Raw genomic sequence first — 20,606 nt, 5'->3', positions numbered from 1 at the left:
ACTGTCAATAGGTGATGAATGACCATGGAACAGCCTCCTCCTATCATATCTTTAGTTTTCCTCTATTATTCATGACTAAATATGCAGGACACCAGAGTTTGGATCCAATCAGTTGGATGCAGAATGGCTTGCCTCATGCTGCTTCTGAATATTAACTTGTGTCCATGAAATGATATTGCTTTACAAGGTCTGCATCTTATTTTTGGGTGCACCTGAACTCCTCCTGGGATCTCTTCAACACTCCTGTTGAAAGAGGGTTAGTACCCTTGAATGGCATCAGTGGTAGACTAAGAGATAAGGTGCGCCATGAGGTTACGGACTACAGTGAAATCTTTAGGTCCGTAGGGGGTAAAGATAACTTCCTTTCCAGCTTTGTAGGTTCAGTACCGATGAAGCCAAAGTGAGATCTGTAGACTCTGCCATGCGTAGAAAAGAAGTTGTTTGATGCAGGGAATGGGTATTTTTGGAAATAGTGCGTTCCTTCCATCATTTTCATTGCATTATTGCTCTTGATAATGTTATTTGTGTCATCTGCTTCGCCATTCTGAGTGGCCATAGCCAAGAACTCCCATGGGTTATGACAGTTTTTGATGAATTTGAGAACATCATGCCTCTGGGTGGATTGCCTCTTTCAGAGGTCTGGGCTCAGCATGTGAATGATGTGACCTTGGAGAACATTCATGTTGTTTCATGTATCCTGCCTGTGGTTTTGAAGAATTTTGCTGAGGCTGCACTTATCTTTCCACTGAGAACTCTGCTGTGGTAATCTATGACCTTAAAAACCATGTTATGCATTTGAAGTACTGATCTTCAAATGTTGCATTCTTTAGCCAACCAAAGATTGAAAATGATAGGTAATTTTGTTATTTGATACATGCCCTCACTGAGAGGTGGCTCCCAAGGTATGGAAGGTGGTTAATGTTGTCCAGGGGTGGTATTCTGCAATAGGTAGATGACCTTCATTGTGTGGATGTTGAGTGTAAGGCCCATTTTCTCATATGCTTCCATGAAGAAGTCAGCAGTGACACAAAACTCTGCCTTCAAGCACACACATATGCAAGACTCAACCATATATTACAGCTTGGTAATTGAAGTTGGGGTAAATATTCTTCTGGCATGGAGTTGAAATAGGTCAAGTGGATTCCCCTTTCTCCTTAGATTAGTTAAACTTCAGTGAGAAGCTTAGTAGAGGTGAAAAGAACTGAGATGGGATTGATATCAACATAGGGTCATGACTCAAATCTATTTAGATTGAATCTGATATGAATTCATTGTTAAGGTCATGACCAGTGTGTCAACGTGACAGAAGATGGTTCTGATTATGTTGTCCCTGTTTGCCTTTTTCTTTATAGATGAGGACAATGAAGGTGCATATTGGTGTAAGAATGTTCACTACATCAACTTTTAGAACTTCAGTAGGGAGGTTATCCACTGTTGAAACCTTAACCCTAACTCCTACCAGTTGCCATACCATCTTCACAAATTCTTGCCTATCTGGAGGAAGCTTGAGTGCAATATCTGCTGTGGATAAATTTAAGGATACATATCAAGAATGGAGTCTCAGTTAAGGGCTTCCCTAGTTGCTGTTTTGACTTCGTCTCTAGCCTTGATAGTCGCTCCTTTGTTCTTTGCTCAAGTAGGATGAAGCCTTGGGATTTTGGGCTGCGAACGGTTTTCAAAGCACTGAAGGATTCAGTTATTTTTAGGTTTCACAAATCTTTCTTCAGTGGCATTCTCCCAAGCGTGCATCACTATGTTAGTTCTCAAATGTTACGGAGTTTTGTGGTAATGAATCTCCAGTTTCATTCTCAGCTTGGATGATATACCTTTGGGTACACTTTACACCATGGTGCTTTTGATTAAAGTGTAATTAAGCTATTATTTTTACCTTTTTTTTAAAAGAGACATTAAATTTGGGAATCTGGCAAAAATGACTAGTAAGCAGTTTCACAAGTGGGCACACATCACAAGCAAAAGTGAAGTACAGAAGAAATGGGTTAGAAATTCCAGGGCACATTTGATGCTCGCTACACTGACTATTTCATTTGTGGATCTCGATTGCAAATTTCAGCAATGCTTGAGATTGAGTACCACCGAAAGAGCACGGTGGTGGAAAACATGACCCAGGCTGCACTTGTGGGATGGCAGATGGGGCCAGTATGCACGGGCCCAGGATTGTGCATAGGATCAAGTCAGTAAGCAAGTTAAGTATACACACAGCAGCACGGCCAGGAGTACTGATGTAAGAGAATCATCCAGAGGGATTAAGGCCTTGGGTTATGGTCAGGCAGGTGGCAAGAGTACGGGAGCAGTGAATTCTGGAGCTTCCATCAGTGGGTCTAAAGGAATTATGTGAGTCAGGGCTCAGAGATGATCAATTGAACATTGAATAGAACACTTAGCTGATTAGCTTCATAGAAACATAGAAAATAGGTGCAGGAGTAGGCCATTCGGCCCTTCGAGCCTGTACCGCCATTCAGTATGATCATGGCTGATCATCCAACTCAGAACCCTGTACCAGCCTTCCCTCCATACCCCCCGATCCCTTTAGCCACAAGGGCCTTATCTAACTCCCTCTTAAATATAGCCAATGAACTGGCCTCAACTGTTTCCTGTGGCAGAGAATTCCACAGGTTCACCACTCTCTGTGTGAAGAAGTTTTTCCTAATCTCGGTCCTAAAAGGCTTCCCCTTTATCCTCAAACTTCCCTAACATCAGGACCAATCTTCCTGCATCTAGCCTATCCAATCCCTTTAGAATTTTATATGTTTCAATAAGATCCCCCCTCAGTCTTCTAAATTCCAGAGAGTATAAGCCAAGTCGATCCAATCTTTCATCATATGAAAGCCCTGCCACCCCAGGAATCAATCTGGTGAATCTTCTTTGTACTCCCTCTATGGCAAGATGTCATGACCTCAAGAGAACAATGTGTTGGAGGTGCAGGGCGATGACCATAATATTAGAGTTTGGGAATGTGGGAGAATCAGGGCTTTGGAAGGTTAGGGGTTTGTAGATTCAGAAAATAAGGCCTGGATGTTAGAAGAGTAAGGAATGAGATCAGGATGGGGTATGGGGCTATATTAAAGAGATGTAGTGTTGGTATGTTGTGTAGGGGTAAAATGTTAAGTTTGAGATTTACCTTCAGATTCCAAATGCTTGCTGAACTGCATTTGAATTTTCCTGCTGTAGAAAGAAAAGCAGACATTGCAGACAAAGCAGAGTTGGTTACAATAACAGTTCATCCATTAGGGCAGTAAACTTGCAAATATTTCTGAAGTTTGAAACTGACAATACTTGGGTTTTAAACAATTTTTTTGGGCATTGCTTACATATTTAATGGCCACTATTAAAAATGACCTGGGATATTAAGAGGAAAATCTGGTATGAAAACATTCCATTTGATGACATTCTTGATTTAATGAAGTTACCACAAGTTAAATTTTTATCTGTAGCACTTCCTAAACAGCGATCTGTGTCGACAGTAAAAATCTGAACAGTTATTGTGCAGCCAAAATCAGAATCAGATTTATTATCACTTTCTTTGATGTGAAATTTGTAGAGTGCAAAGACAAAAATGATTATAAATTTGGAAATAAATAAATTGTGCAAAGTTAAAGGAATGATGGGTTTATGGACCTTTCAGAAATCTGATGGTGAAAGGAAGAAGCTGTTCCCAAATTGCTGAGTGTGTGTGTGTTCAAGCTCCTGGACCTCCTTCCCAATGGCAATAATGAGAAGAGGACATGCCTTAGATGGTGAGGATCTTCAGTGATGGATGTTGCCTACTTGAGGCACAGCCTGTTGAAGATGTCCTCAAAATATCAACATAAGCTCAAACCTCAAGACATAAGACATTAAGTCTTTTCCTGTCTAATTGATTCTTTTAAATATTGTTTTAAAACCGCACTGCCCTCGGAAGATTCAATCATCTGAGTGGTGGTGTGTTGGAGCAAAGGCATCAACACAATTGATGCTGACAGGCTCAATAAACTGATTAGAAAGGCTGGCTCTCTTATATGAGTCAAACTGGACACACCGGAGGCTGTAGAACAAAGGACCCTGCGGAAAATCCTGGCAATTCTGGACAGTGTTTCTTTCCCTCTGCATGCCACCTTGGCTGAACAGAGGAGCACTTTTAGTAATAGACTAAGACAGCTGAGCTGCTCCAAAGAGCGCTATATGAGGTCATTCTTACCCTCTGCCATTAGGCTCTATAATGAGTCAACGTATAGCTGGGGAATTGATGACCCCTTCCTGTTAGACTGTTTGAGGTAAGTTATTTCTTATTCTTTCTTACTTCTCTCCTAATATTTGTAAATATGTGCACTTGTAATGCGACTGTGATACAGTAATTTCCTTTGGGATCAATGAAGTATCTATCAAATTTTTTTTCCCAAGTACATGATGTAGTTGCATAAATAATGTTAAAATATACTCTTGCCTGCTGCTTTGACAACAATGGTCCTCTTCTATTTCTAACAAAATAAAACACTCCTTTCTCAAACATAAATAAGAGTTTTTGTCGTGGTACAAATATCCACTTGATTAATTATATTTCACAATAAGTGGATCAGATCCAGGTTCTGTCATCTTACACTTCTGGTTCTGAATAGAATGGACTATTAAACAGCAAATGGGAAGAGGAATCTCCATGAACATTCCCATTCTCACACTGATGGGGTCTAGCCTAGGAGTTGCAAGAATGTTTGGTGTGGGCATTGAATTAATGACCAATCTTTGCTTCCTTCTGCGATCTTCATCACAAATAGCACTTTCCAGCCAACTTAATTAATTGCATGTGATATTAACAAACAACATTGGCTGTCTGACCAGGCAACATCCCATCTGTGGCTTGTACCACTCCCGGAAGAAGATGATTGTAGTTGTCAAAAGTCAATCATCCAGCCCTGGGACATTACTGAAGGAGATCCTCAGTGCAGTGTCCTAGGCCTAACCATCTTCACCTGCTAAACGCCATCTTTGCCAGCAATTCCACAGTGCAAAACTTAAAAAGAAAACATGCCTTTCCACAGGTGACAGGGATTTCCTGGTTGAATTGTAAAGGGGTAGATAATTACTTGCCACACGATACAAAGCTGAAACACAATGTGCTGGGAGGTTCCACTCTTCGAGTTTAAATAGGATCCTTTTCGCCTGGGAGGCTATATGCTCAATGGGTATTTGGAGCAGAACTTCAATCAACTGGTCACAGATTCTTACGACACATATTCAGATCATCCTTGCAGGATTTTCAGCTCCATAATATTTGACTCCCAGAGAAAATGAGAAGGTAACATCGGTTTGCAGCACTGTCAGTTCTAAGAAATAAACAACAAAAAAAATCTGATAATGTGCATTACACACCATCACATTTTATTTGCTGACATGATGTTAAAACACCTATCTGTAAAACAGGGCTGTATCTAGAGGATACTGGCACCATAGGAAACCCATGCCAATGTTTCTTTTGACACTTTTGTGGAATTGTAAGTCAACAAAACAAGGAGACAAATCTCAAGGTTGTACATAGCAGACATCATCATCATCATCATCATCAGATGCCGTGCCCAGTTTCAGCTTTGACTGTCTTGGCCCACAAACTCCTGTTTTGGGTCAAGTGGATCAATTCATTGGTATTCATTTCCAATTCTCTGGCTGCTGTCTCCATCATCATTTGCCTTTGTCTTCCTCTTGCTTTCTTCCCTTTAATCTGTCCCATAATTACCGTGCATTCTAACGCCTCTTTCCCAATCACATGTCCAATGAAGTTACGTTGCCTTTTCATGATCTCATACATTATTTCTCTTTTTGTGTTTGCTCTGTTCATGACATCCTCATTAGATGCTGCCCGACCTGCTGAGTTCCTCCAGCGTGTTGTGAGTGAGTCATCCTCATTAGATATTCATTTTGTCCATGATATTCTTTGCATCCTCCTCCAAAACCACATTTCTGCTGCTACAATTCGCTTCCTCATGTTACTATTTATTGTCCAACATTCTGAGCCATATAACATAACGGGACAAACGTAACATTTCAGTACTCTGAGGCGGGTTGTCATGCCTAGTTTAGTATTGGTTAGTATACCCTTCATTCTCTTAAAGGTGTCTTTTGCCATCCCTAGTCCAAGTCGCACCTGCCATCTGATGTCACCCAGCTTCCTAAGTAGCAAAAGTTCTGTACTTGTTTCATGTCTTCGCCATTTATTCTCAGCCTGCAGATAGGATTCTCCTTCTTTTTGGATATCACCATGCATTCTATCTTTTTGCAATTGATAGATAGACCCATTTTTTCACTTTCTTCAACAATTATATCAATTAAGTTTTGTAGTTCTTCCTCCGTACTTGCAACTAACACAGTGATATCTGCATATCTGAAATTATTGATGTTTTCACCACCAACTTTGATTCCCAAGATGTCTCTTATTTTTTGTAATATTGTTTCACTGTACACATTAAATAAATCAGAGGGAAAACACACCCTTGTCTTACGCCTCTCTTGATTTTTGTAAACTGACTCTCTTCTCCATCTATTCTTACAGCGGCAGTTTGTTCCCAGTACAGATTTCTGATCAGGCGGAGGTCTTTCAAATCCAGATCTAGAATTTTCTGTAATATTTTAAATAACTTATTGTGCTTCACTTTATCAAATGCTTTTGTGTAGTCAATTAAACAAACAAACCAATCTTTTTGCACTTGAATAGCTCGTTCTGATAGTATCCTTAACATCAATATTGTATTTCTTGTACCTTTGTCTTTCACAAAACCACATGGTTCTTTGCCTGTTTTAGCTTGTATCTTACTTTTAGCTCTTGTCATCAAAATTCTTAAAAGTATCTTGGTGATATGACTCATTAAAGTTATGGTCCTATGTAATTCACATTCTATTGCCCCAGCTTTCTTAGAAAGAGTGATAAATACTGATTTTTTTTCATCCCTTCTGGTATTATTCCAGTCTCATAAATGCCATTGATTAAATCAGTAAGTTTTTCAATTCCATAATCTTCAATTACTAATTCATCAGGACCTGCTGCCTTTCCTTTCTTCATCTTATTTATTGCATTACGAACTTCAGATTTTAAAATACTTGGACCTTCAATGTTTTTCTTAATTTCTGGTTTTTCGCCTCAATCATCTTCAAACAATTCCTGAATATACTTAGTCTATCTGTTCATAATCTCATCTTTTTTCATGGTAATGGTACTGTCCTTTCCTTTCAAACATCCACCTGAAGAACAGAGGAGCTTTTTATCAGTGACATTCTTGATTTGTTGATGTAACCTTTTTGGATCAGCAATAGGGATTCTTTCTATTTGCTCACATTCCTGGTTTAACCATTCTTCTTTGGCTTTTTGACATAAGCTTTTAACTTTTTTATCTAAGGACTGAGTCACTGAGTTTCTAAATTTTTGGTTGATAGTAATAAAGTCAATTTGATTTCTAGTGTTATCACCTGGACTTCTCCAGGTCCACAAGCATCTTGGATGGTTTTTAAAGTAGGTATTCATAATGACCTGATTATTCATTTTGCACCATTCTACCCATTTCTCACCTCTCATTTCTTTCCCCTCGTCCAAATTTTCCAATGGTATTTCCATCAGCACCTTGTCCTACTTTAGCATTTAGATCTCCCATGACAATAACAATATCTTGAGATTTGCATCCATTCTTTGCTTGTTCAAGCTCTTCATAGAATTTATCCATATCTTCATTTGTTCCATCTGTTGTTGGTGCATATACCTGTATAATTGCTAAATCAAATGGTCGTCCTTTGAATCTAACAAGGAAGATTCTTTCTAATATTGTTTTCATCCATAAGAAATTCTACTCCATTAGTATGGGATGTTCCACAAGAATAAACTATTGTTTTATTTCTAATCTGAGATGTTCCAGCACCTATCCAATGAACTTCGCTAATTCACATGATGTTACTCTTTAGTTTTTCCATTTCATTTATCACATTGTCCAATCTTCCTGCTTGATATAGGGTTCTTACATTCCAATTGGCAATAATTTTCTTTTGTGTTACTTTAATTTTATGAGCGGCAGCTTGATGACGGTCGGGGATCCCCTGCTGGCCATAATCAACCCTACCGAGCGAAATATCTTCAGAGTTGTCTTGAAGATCCTCTTGACGCTGTTGTTGTGTGATACATTTTGTGAGTTTGACCATGGTTTTCTTAGCAAATTGCAATGGTGGTTTGCTATTAACTACCATTGGGCGAGCTAAATAAATCGTCATTTCTCTTCCCAAATGTTCATCTGCCTATACTATAGCCGTTGACATTTGAGGTCATAGCTCATCCGCCTTCTCCGTCATAAGTTCAGTTACTGAAGCTGCTGGATCTGCCGTTGACCTTCACTTGTATCCTGCACAGGAAACCTTGCAGGTGCTACCGTTCCGGGTCAGAGCGGCCCTGGGAGCAATGAATGACTAAGGGCTAACTCCACTTTCCCCAAAGCTCTGAAAGTCCCCAATCAGAGCCTCATCACCCGTTGCAGTTTAGAGTCATACCCAGGACTGAAATTTGGAACCTACCCTCGCTTCTGCCTGTTTATGCCAAAGTCTGTTGAGCCAAAGCCGTCCCACTCTGCTCCCTCTCACTCTGCTGCCGGCTGTATATGGTGGTCTTTTTTTTTTAAACCTTTCGCACTCTACGTCACGTGCCTGCACAGTCTAGCCTCTTTTCCCTGAGCAGTGGAGAAAAAAAACACTTCTCTCCGAGATTCCTTACTCCTTCACTCTCTCATGCCTCTGTAATTCCCTTTGCTCCATATGATACTGATACATCTGACTTTAGCTTCTCCTTCTCATGTTTCAGGGTGAATTCGATTATATTATGATCACTTGCCCTTAAAGGTTCTTTTACCTTAAGGTCTCTACTGAATTCTGTTTCATTGCACAACACCCAATCCAGAATAGCTGGTACCCTAGTGGGCTCAACCACGAGCTGCTCTAAAAAGTCATCTTGGAGGCACTCTAGAAATTCCCCCTCTTGGAATCTAACACCAACCTGATTTTCCCCATCTACCTGCATATTGAAGTCCCTCATGTCTATTGTAACTTTGCCCTTTTGGCGTGCATTTTTTATCTCCCGTTGTGATTCAGAGAAATAAATTTAGATGGAAATGGGGAGAATTTTCTTTTACCAGAGAGTGGAGAATCTGTGGAATTCTCTGTCCAGGAAAGCAGTACAGGCTAGCTAAATTAGCTAGCTAGCTAATTCTCCAATAGTAGACATACTTTGATGAGAAATGTACTTTGAACTTTGATTAGATGGGGGATTGGGAGATCAGGCTGTCTTGCTGACCTGTATCCATAAAGTAATGTCATGTATTGCTTTGTGGGAGTTATATCCACATGCCTAAAACAGTGACACAAAGGCCCTTAAGCTTTAGCACAAATAAATATTTTTTACTCTGGAATGAATAGCAGTTGTTTTACTTTGTTATTTATATTTTCATTAGGTCAGAGACTATAGCCTGGGTGACACACACTGAACAATGCAAACATAAACACTTAAGAAATGGGAGCAAGAGTAGACTATTTGGCTCATTGAGCCTAATCCACAAGTCAATAAATTCATGTCCGATCTGGGCATGGATTCAGCTCCATCTATCTACCTTTTCATTACAATGATTAATTCCCCTGCCATGCAAAAATTATATCTAACTGCCATTAATTATATTAAATGAGCTAGCCTATACTGCTTTCCTGGACAGAGAATTCCACAGATTCTCCACTCTCTGGTAAAAGAAAATTCTCCCCATTTCCATCTAAATTTATTTCTCTGAATCACAACGGGAGATAAAAAATGCACGCCAAAAGGGCAAAGTTACAATAGACATGGAGGACTTCAATATGCAGGTAGATGGGGAAAATCAGGTTGGTGCTAGATTTCAAGAGGGGGAATTTCTAGAGTGCCTCCAAGATAACTTTTTAGAGCAGCTCGTGGTTGAGCCTGCTAGGGTATCAGCTATTCTGGACTGAGTGTTGTGCAATGGAACAGAATTCAGTAGAGACCTTAAGGTAAAAGAACCTTTAAGGGCAAGTAGTCATAGTCATAGTCATACTTTATTGATCACGGGGGAAATTGGTTTTTGTTATAGTTGCACCATAAATAATAAATAGTAATAGAACCATAAATAGTTAAATAGTAATATGTAAGTTATGCCAGTAAAATATGAAATAAGTCCAGGACCAGCCTATTGGCTCAGGGTGTCTGACCCTCCAAGGGAGGAGTTGTAAAGTTTGATGGCCACAGGCAGGAATGACTTCCTATGACGCTCTGTGTTGCGTCTTGGTGGAATGTGTCTCTGGCTGAATGTACTCCTGTGCCCACCCAGTACATTATGTAGTGGGTGGGAGACATTGACCAAGATGGCATGCAACTTAGACAGCATCCTCTTTTCAGACACCACCGTGAGAGAGTCCAGTTCCAACATTACTGGCCTTACGAATGAGTTTGTTGATTCTGTTGGTGTCTGCTACCCTCAGCCTGCTGCCCCAGCACACAACAGCAAACATGATAGCACTGGCCACCACAGACTCGTAGAACATCCTCAGCATCGTCCGGCAGATGTTAAAGGACCTCAGTCTCCTCAGGAAATAGAGACGGCTCTGACCCTTCTTGTAGACAGCCTCAGTGTTCTTTGAGGCTACCAACCTTATAGTTCCCACACCTCGCACTTCCCGTTTCTACCTCCTACCCAAGATCCACAAACCTGCCTGCCCTGGCAGACCTATTGTCCCAGCTTACTCCTGCCCCACCGAACTCGTTTCTGCATACTTCGACACGGTTTTATCCCCCCTTGTTCAATCCCTTCCCATCTATGTTCATGACACTTCTCACGCTCTTAAACTTTTCGATGATTTTAAGTTCCCTGGCCCCCACTGCTTTATTTTCACCATGGATATCCAGTCCCTATATACTTCCATCCCCCATCAGGAAGGTCTCAAAGCTCTCCGCTTCTTTTTGGATTCCAGACCTAATCAGTTCCCCTCTACCACCACTCTCCTCCATCTAGCGGAATTAGTCCTTACTCTTAATAATTTCTACTTTGGTTCCTCCCACTTCCTCCAAACTAAATGTGTAGCTATGGGCACCCGTATGGGTCCTAGCTATGCCTGCCTTTTTGTTGGTTTTGTGGAACAATCTATGTTCTGTACCTATTCTGGTATCTGTCCCCCACTTTTCCTTCGCTACATCGACGACTGCATTGGTGCTGCTTCCTGCACGCATGCTGAGCTCGTTGACTTTATTAACTTTGCCTCCAACTTTCACCCTGTCCTCAAGTTCACCTGGTCCATTTCCAACACCTCCCTCCCCTTTCTAGATCTTTCTGTCTCTGTCTCTGGAGACAGCTTATCCACTGATGTCTACTATAAGCCTACTGACTCTCACAGCTATCTGGACTATTCCTCTTCTCATCCTGTCTCTTGCAAAAATGCCATTCTCTTCTTGCAATTCCTCCAACTCCGCCGCATCTGCTCTCAGGATGAGGCTTTTCATTCCAGGACGAGGGAGATGTCCTCCTTTTTTAAAGAAAGGGGCTTCTCTTCCTCCACTATCAACTCTGCTCTCAAACGCATCTCCCCCATTTCACGCACATCTGCTCTCACTCCATCTTCTCGCCACCCCACTAGGAATAGGGTTCCCCTGGTCCTCACCTACCACCCCACCAGCCTCTGGGTCCAACATATTATTCTCCGTAACTTCTGCCACCTCCAACGGGATCCCACCACTAAGCACATCTTTCCCTCCCCGCCTCTCTCTGCTTTCCGCAAGGATCACTCCCTACGCGACTCCCTTGTCCATTCGTCCCCACCCCATCCCTCCCCACTGATCTCCCTCCTGGCACTTATCCTTGTAAGCGGAACAAGTGCTACACATGCTCTTACACTTCCTCCCTTACCACCATTCAGGGCCCCAGACAGTCCTTCCAGGTGAGGCGACACTTCACCTGTGAGTCGGCTGGGGTGATATACTGCGTCCAGTGCTCCCGATGTGGCCTTCTATATATTGGCGAGACCCGACGCAGACTGGGAGACCGCTTTGCTGAACACCTACACTCTGTCCGCCAGAGAAAGCAGGATCTACCAATGGCCACACATTTTAATTCCACATCCCATTCCCATTCTGACATGTCTGTCCACGGCCTCCTCTACTGTAAAGATGAAGCCACACTCAGGTTGGAGGAACAACACCTTATATTCCGTCTGGGTAGCCTCCAACCTGATGGCATGAACATTGACTTCTCTAACTTCCGCTAATGCCCCACCTCCCCCTCGTACCCCATCCGTTATTTATTTATATACACACATTCTTTTTCTCTCTCTCTCTCTCCTTTTTCTCCCTCTGTCCCTCTGACTATACTCCTTGCCCATCCTCTGGGTTCCCCCCCCCCTTGTCTTTCTCCCCGGACCTCCTGTCCCATGATCCTCTCATATCCCCTTTGCCAATCACCTGTCCAGCTCTTGGCTCCATCCCTCCCCCGCCTGTCTTCTCCTATCATTTTGGATCTCCCCCTCCAGCTCCCACTTTCAAATCTCTTACTAACTCTTCCTTCAGTTAGTCCTGACGAAGGGTCTCGGCCTGAAACGTCGACTGTACTTCTTCCTAGAGATGCTGCCTGGCCTGCTGCGTTCACCAGCAACTTTGATGTGTGTTCTTTGACCAGTCCAGTTTATTTTCAATTCATATCTCCAGATATTTGTAATCCTCCACCATGTCCATACTGACCCCCTGGATGGAAACAGGGGTCACCGGTACCTTAGCTCTCCTCAGGTCTACCACCAGCTCCTTAGTCTTTTTCACATTAAGCTGCAGATAATTCTGCTCACACCATGTGGCAAAGCTTCCTACCGTAGCCCTGTACTCAGCCTCATCTCCCTTGCTGATGTATCCAACTATGGCAGAGTCATCCGAAAACTTCTGAAGATGACAAGACTCTGTGCAGTAGTTGAAGTCCGAGGTGTAAATGGTGAAGAGAAAGGGAGACAAGACAGTCCCCTGTGGAGCCCCAGTGCTACTGATCACTCTGTCAGACACACAGTGTTGCAAGCACACGTACTGTGGTCTGCCAGTCAGGTAATCAAGAATCCATGACACCAGGGAAGCATCCACCTGCATCGCTGTCAGCTTCTCCCCCAGCAGAGCAGGGCGGATGGTGTTGAATGCACTGGAGAAGTAAAAAAAAATGACCCTCACAGTGCTCGCTGTCTTGTCCAGGTGGGCGTAGACACGGTTCAGCAGGTAGACAATGGCATCCTCAACTCCTAGTCAGGGCTGGTAGGCGAACTGGAGGGGATCTAAGTGTGGCCTGACCATAGGCCGGAGCAGCTCCAGAACAAGTCTCTCCAGGGTCTTCATGATGTGGGAGGTCAATGCCACCGGTCTATAGTCATTGAGGCCGCTGGGGCGCGACGTCTTCAGCACAGGAACGAGGCAGGATGTCTTCCACAGTACAGGAACCCTCCGGAGCCTCAGGCTCAGGTTGAATACATGGTGAAGTACTCCACATAGCTGAGGGGCACAGGCTTTGAGCACCCTGGTACTGACACCATCCGGTCCTGCAGCCTTGCTTGGGTTGAGACGTTTCAGCTGTCCTCTCACCTGTTCAGCTGTGAAGCCCACCGTGGTGGTTTCGTGTGGGGAAGGGGTATAGTCATGAGAGCAGGGTGGGGGACTGTGAAGAGGGGTAGGAGGGGAGAGTGGAATATGTGTTGGTTGGGGGCCGACAACAGATGGCTCATGTGGGGGATGGGCGGGGGCCACAATGTCAAATCTGTTAAAGAACAGGTTAAGTTCATTGGCCCTGTCCACACTGCCTTCAGCTCCTCTGTTGCTAGTTTGCCGGAGCCCAGTGATGGTCCTCATCCCCCTCCAGACCTCTCTCATGTTGTTCTGCTGGAGTTTCCACTCAAGCTTCCTCCTGTACCTGTCTTTAGCCTCCCTGATCCTGGCTTTCAGGTCCCTCTGTATTGCCCTCCGCTTCTCCCTATTTCCATCTCTAAACGCCCTCTTTTTAGCGTTCAGGATGTCCTTAATGTCCTTTGTGACCCATGGCTTGTTATTTGGGTAACAAAGGACAGTTCTTGTCGGAACATTGCAGTCCACACAGAAGTTGATGTAATCAGTGATGCACTCTGTGAGCCCATCAATATCCTCTCCATGTGGCTCACAGAGTGCCTGCCAGTCTGTCACCTCAAAACAACCCTGGAGCGCCTCATAAGCCTCCTCCGACCATTTTCTCACTGTCCTCGAGGTTGCAGGTTTACTCTTCACCAGAGGCACGTAGCAGGGTTTTAGATGCACCAGGCTGTGGTCTGACCTTCCCAGTGGAGGGAGGGGAGAGGAGCTGTATGCATCCTTAACGTTAGCGTACATCAAATCCAGAGTCCTCTCCCCTCTGGTTGTACAGCTCACATACTGCGTGAAGTTGGGCAGTGTTCTAGCCATGGTAACATGGTTGAAGTCACCCGAGATGGTAATGAGGGCACTCGGGTGCTGGGTTTGTAATCTGGCTATGATGGTGTAAATGATGTTACACGCCGACGTCGGGTTGGCAGTGGGTGGGATGTACACAACAACCACAATTGCATGCGAGATTTCCCTTGGCAAATAATATGGCCAGAGTCCAACAGAAAAAAGTTCAATATCCGGGCTAAAACACGTTCCTTGATCCTAATATGCCCAGGATTGCACCATCTGTTGTTTACCAGAACCGTCTGCCCCCCTCCTTTACACTTACCACTCTCAGTACAATTCCGGTCAGCTCGAATGGTCTGGAAGCCCTCGATGGAAACGCTTTGATCGGGTATGTCCTCGTGCAGCCACGTCTCAGTAAAACACATGACACTGCTCTCCCGAAATGTTCTCTGACTTCTGACAAGCGCCGTCAGTTCATCATAAGTGATCATAATATAATTGAATTCACCCTGAAATTTGAGAAGGAGAAGCTAAAGTCAGATGTATCAGTATTACAGTGGAGCAAAGGGAAATACAAAGGCATGAGAGAGGAGATGGCCAAAATTGATTGGAAGAAAACACTGGCAGGGATTATGGCAGAGCAGCAATGGCTGGAATTTCTGGATGCATTTCGGAAGGTACATGATATATACATCACAAAGTGGGAGTATTCTAAAGGAAAGATGACACAACCATGGCTAACAAGAGAAATCAAAGCCAACATAAAGCCAAAGAGAGGGCATCTAATACAGCAGAAATTAGTGGGAAGTTGGAGGATTGGGGAGCTTTCAAAAACCAACAGAAGGCAACTAAAAACGTCAGTAAGGAAGTAAAGATGGAGTACAAAAGTAAGCTAGCCAATAATATTAAAGAGGATACCAAAAGTTTCTTCAGATACATAAAGTGTAAAAGAGAGTCGAGAGTGGATATTGGAGCACTGAAAAACAACACAGGATTAATAGTAATGGGGGACAAGGAAATGGCAGACAAATTGAATAAGTATTTTGCATCTGTCTTCACTGTGGAGAACATGAGCAGTATTGTGGAAGTCCCAGGTGTCAGGGATCATGCAGTGTGTGGAGTTACCCTAACCAGAGAGAATTTTCTTGGGAAACTGAAAGGTCTGAAGGTAGATAAGTCACCTGGGCTAGATGATGTACACCCCAGGGTTCTGAAAGTGGCTGAAGAGATCATGGAGGCATTAGTAATAATTTTTCAAGAATCACTAGATTATAGAATGTTTCTAGAAGACTGGAAAATTACAAATGTCATTCCATTCTTCAAGAAGGGAGAGAGGTGAAGAAAGAAATCTATAGGACAATTAGTCTGACCTCAGTGATTGGGAAGATGTTGAAGACGATTATTAAGGATGAGATCTCAGGGTACTTAGAGGCACATAATAAAATAGGCCATAGTCAGCATGTTTTCTTCAAGGGAAAATCTTGCCCTATGAATCTGTTGGAATTCCTTGAAGAACTAACAAGCAGGATAGACAAAGGAGAATCAGTTAATGTTATGTACTTGGATTTTCAGAAGGCCTTTGACAAGGTGTCACACATGAGGCCACTTGACTGGCTAAGAGCCTGTGGTATTACAGGAAATATTCTAGCATGGATAAAGCAATGGCTGATTGGCAGGAGGCAAAGAGTGGGAATAAAGGGAACCTTTTCTGGTTGACTGGCAGTGACTAGTCATGTTCCACAGGGGTCTATGTGGGACCAATTCTTTTTACGTTATATGTCAATGATTTGGATGATGGAACTGATAGCTTTGTTGCAAATTTTGCTGATGATATGAAGATACGTAGCGAGGGAGTTAGTTTTGAGGAAGTAGAGAGGCTACAGAGGGAATTGGACATATTAGGAGAATGGGTAAAGAAATGGCAGAGGGAATGCGGTATCAGGAAGAGTATGGTTATGCAGTTTGGTAGAAGAAATGAAGGGGTTGATTATTTTTTAACTGGAGAGAGAATACAAAAAGCTTCGGTGCAAAGGGACTTGGGAGTCCTTGTGCAGGATTCCCTAAAGGTTAACTTGCAGGTTGAGTCTGTGGTGAGGATGGCAAATACAATGTTAGCATTGATTTCAAAAGGTCTAGAATATAAAAGCAAGGATATTATGTTGAGACTTTATAAAGCACTGGTAAGGCCTCACTTGGAGTATTGTGAGAAGTTTCGGGCTCCTTATCTTAGAAAGGATGTATTGAATCTGGAGAGGGTTCAAAGGAGGTTCACAAAAATGATTCCAGGATTGAATGGCTTGTCATATAAAGAGCATTTGATGGCTCTGGGCCTGTATTCACTAGAATTCAGAAGAATGAGGGGTGACCTCATTGAAACCTATCAAATGCTGAAAGGCCTTGATAGAGTGGATATGGAGAGGATGTTTCCTATGGTGGGAGAGTCTTAGACCAGAGGACACAGCCTCAGAATAGAGGGGCATCCTTTTAGAACAGAGATGAGAAGAAATTTCTTTAGCCAGGAGTGGTGAATCTGTGCAATTCTTTCTCTCAGGCAGCTATGGAGGCCAAGTCTTTATGTATATTTAAGGTAGAGGTTGATGGATTCTTGACTGGTCAGGGCATGAAGCAATACTGAGAGAAGGCAGGAAACGAGCTGAGAGGAAAATTGGATCAGCCATGGTGCAATGGCCTAATTCTACTCATATGTCTTATGGTCTTATAGTCCCAGGCAACACAATCTTTCCTCATAGATAACCCCATCATTTTGGAATCAACGTGGCAAAAACTCCTCTGCACCACTTTCATAGGCAGCATGTTATTCCTCAAGTAAGAAGCCCAGAATTACACACAATACTCCAGGTGTGGCCTTACCAGCATCATTTACGGTTGCTGCATAACCTCACAACTCTTAAATTCAATCCCTCTAGCACTGAAGGCCAATATTCCATTCACCTTCTTGATAACCAAGAATCTTTTGCGATTTATGCATAAAGACACCCAAATAGCTTTGCACAACACCATGCTGCAATCTTTTACCATTTAAATAATAATCTGATCTCTATTTTTCCTTCTAAAGTGGATGACTTTGCACTTTCCAGCTTTGTACTCCACCTGCCAGACTTTTGCCCACTCACTTAACCTATCTATATTTCTCTGCAGACTCTGCATCGTCTGCACAATTTGTTTTTTTCCACTCAATTTAGTGCCATCAACAAACTTACTTTCAGTCCTATCTTCCAAATTATTATTGTATATTGTGAACAGTTACTGGCCCAGCAAAGACCCTCGTGCCACTCTGCTTACCACTAACTACCAGCCAGAGAAACACCCATTTATCTCATCTCTCTGTCTTCTATTGGTTAACGAATCTTCTATCCCTGGTAATATATTACCCCCAAATCCATGCATCCTTATCTGATAAGTCTCTTATATGGCACTTTATTGAACGCCTTCTGGAAATCCAAATGTACAACATCCAGCTGTTTTCCTCTGTCTACTACACTTATTATGTCCTCAAAGATCTCCTGTAAGTTTGTCATCAGAAACTGCCCTTCATGAACCCATGCTGTGCCTGCCTAATGGAACCACTCTATCCAGCCGGCTTGCTATCTCTTCCTTAATGATAGCTTCGATCATTTCCATAACCAAAAGTCTAGTTCAGCAATATTTATTGGTAGGTATTCATGAAATTTTAGAAAGAATGTTTTGAGATCTTGACACAATAGCACTGTAATTAAGTTATGATGGAAGTAGCAGAGGAGACTTGATGAACTGTCATGCTTAAATGCTGTGTGAGTTACGATATGCAGCATTACAGATTAAACATATTCCGGGTTAATGCCTTATCTGAGCTAATGTAACCAGCCCCAAACAGAACAGCACTCAAAGTAGTAGAATTAGTTCATGGGCCTCTGGATTCTGGCTATTTAACTGCTTTTTTTTTTACCAAAAGAGTAGCACGTGTAATCCCTTTTACAACATCAAACCATATTACAGTCATTACTTCTAAGAACATATCAAGTGTATTCATTTTAGACAGAAATGAAACACAGCAGGCAATTCGTGCATTGCAAAAAGCTTTAAGATAATGATTGGAAAATTGCTTTCAAACTGGATTTTGCTTCTGGTAAATGGGCCCTGTGTTTTTTGTCCTATCTCTAAATTGGGAACTACCATATATTGGTAAAATTGAAATAGCTTTGAGATTCATGAATCTACTGTATATTCAATTGAGAAATAAAGACCACAGGAAAAGTGAACTATTTATAACCAAGTAAAGAAACTAAGGATGGCATTAGATCAGAAGTAGTCTTATAGATTTGTAAAAGTAACGTCCTGAGGACTGAGGGAATTAAAGAAGCAAGCAGAGGGTGGTTTACAAACTGATGGAGAAAATATAATTCAGAGTAAATACTGTTCAGGGAAATTGGTAATAGGGAATAAAGAAATGACAGATATTTATCTGCCTTCACAGTAGCAGGCACAGAAACATTCCAAGATCAGAAGGTATTTTAGGGACAAAAGAGACTGAGGAAGTTAAAGCAATGGACATTATTAATTCCACATATGGGTCCTCTCCAAGCTTTGATTGGGTTCTGTTTCTAAGAACTCTGGTGGTGAATTACATTCCCACACAGAAGCAGATGACATAGCCTACCAGTATAGTAGATTGAGCACCTCTATTGCTCAATACTGGATACCTTGCCCTGGGAGAGGGTACTGGTGTTGATTTGCTTGTCTTTCAAGTGAATTTGAAGGATTTTGAAGAGGTAACATTTGTGCTATTTTTCCAGTGCCATGAGATGCCTGCTGTATGTAGTTCAGCTCTCAGAAGGACAAAAATCATTGCTGTCTTGTAGGCCATGAATTTTGTGCCAGGTCTATCATCTTCAAATGTCTTTTTCATCAATTGGTCAAAGATCGTGCTTGTATATTTAAAGTACAATAGGTGGAATATGGGGCTCTGTGAAGAATCTATGTGCAGAGTTTGGTGCAGTGCTCTTATGAACATTGATGTTGTAAGAATGTATCAAGTTGTAATTGCCGACACACCACTTGCTAAGTATTTTCAGCATCTCCCCCACCCCCATACTCATTTGACTCCCTTCTGCCTTGGAATGTCTCCTGAGGTTCTTGTTGGAGTTGTTGATTCTCATAGAGTCACTCTTGGTAACGTGTCCCTGGCCGGATTTCATTCGGTAAGTTTACTCAGCATCCTGTAGGGTAGAGGTTATTTTGTACACAAGCAAGGCTACCACTTCATGGTAGTTCTGGGAATGTGCTATTTTATCTGTGTGCCTCTGCCAGTCGGATGAGAAGTTAAAGAAGAGCCTGACTTCTTGTTCAGGTAGATAGTAAACTAGCTTTGGCCTTGTTTACAGAAAAGGAGCATTTCCTTTTATTTTGCCCCAAAATACCACCCAACCCTAGACCCCAGTCCCCAGAAAGTTAACTCTTCATTTTCAGGCTATTTTTACTCATTACTCTTCTAAACAGAGACTGCATTTGTCTGTAGTTCAAAATCTTTGATATGCTGATTGCTCTGGGACATTTCTGAGGTATAATTGTTATAAAGATGGCAAGTTCTTTCTTTCTTTTTCACTTGAGTCTTAAATGCTGCCCTTTTCTGAAATTTTCTCAGTTTCTCTTTGAAAACATATCCAATTTTTTTATTCCTCCCAGGATATTAACAACCTGTGATTTTAAGAACGCAGAAGCAAAGCACTCACAAGATCTCACTGTGCATTCGCCATTTTTGTAAGGTTGGCTATTGACATCTAGGACCTACTGTAGATGTCAATGGAATTGTTGGATTGCATTTACGTTGATGTACTTCAAATTTCTTTGAGAATCAGTACTGATCATGTAAATTCAATGCTCAGTTCTGAGCCTGACCCAGTCTGGCAAAGTTCCAGTTGGTTGTTATCAAATCTTGGTGTATACTTATTCCAAGAAATGTATTCTCAATCCTTTATTTTAGCTTTTAAATTGCCAAACCCAGTAAGCAAAATGCATAAAACCTTCTTATGCACTGTTTTTGTGTAAAAATGATGAAGATGAAAGCAGCAGAGACCCGCAAGGACTGACATTCCTCGAACAAATAACTATTCAAGGACTAAATTTGTCTCTCTATCGGTGACCCAATAGTATTGTCTCTTATCTTGACAAGCAGATGTTC

General features: G+C 42.2%; 1 protein-coding gene and 1 long non-coding RNA gene across 5 annotated transcripts in view; one reads left to right on the top strand and one right to left on the bottom strand.

The window, feature by feature from the left end:
* Nucleotides 1-20,606, top strand: part of plce1 (phospholipase C, epsilon 1) — a 482,678-nt gene that overhangs the window by 179,953 nt on the left and 282,119 nt on the right. The window lies entirely within an intron of this gene.
* LOC134358966 (uncharacterized) overlaps nucleotides 1-20,606 on the bottom strand; it is a 52,086-nt gene that overhangs the window by 23,468 nt on the left and 8,012 nt on the right. Inside the window, exon 2 of the long non-coding RNA XR_010020988.1 lies at nucleotides 14,751-14,937. This is a non-coding gene — a long non-coding RNA (uncharacterized LOC134358966). The remainder of the gene's footprint in view (nucleotides 1-14,750; nucleotides 14,938-20,606) is intronic.

This window comes from Mobula hypostoma, chromosome 19 (genome assembly GCF_963921235.1).
Source record: "Mobula hypostoma chromosome 19, sMobHyp1.1, whole genome shotgun sequence".
Taxonomy (NCBI): Eukaryota; Metazoa; Chordata; class Chondrichthyes; order Myliobatiformes; family Myliobatidae; genus Mobula; species Mobula hypostoma.
Note: the sequence above shows the minus strand (reverse complement) of the source record. Positions and strands in the feature narration are given on the sequence as shown.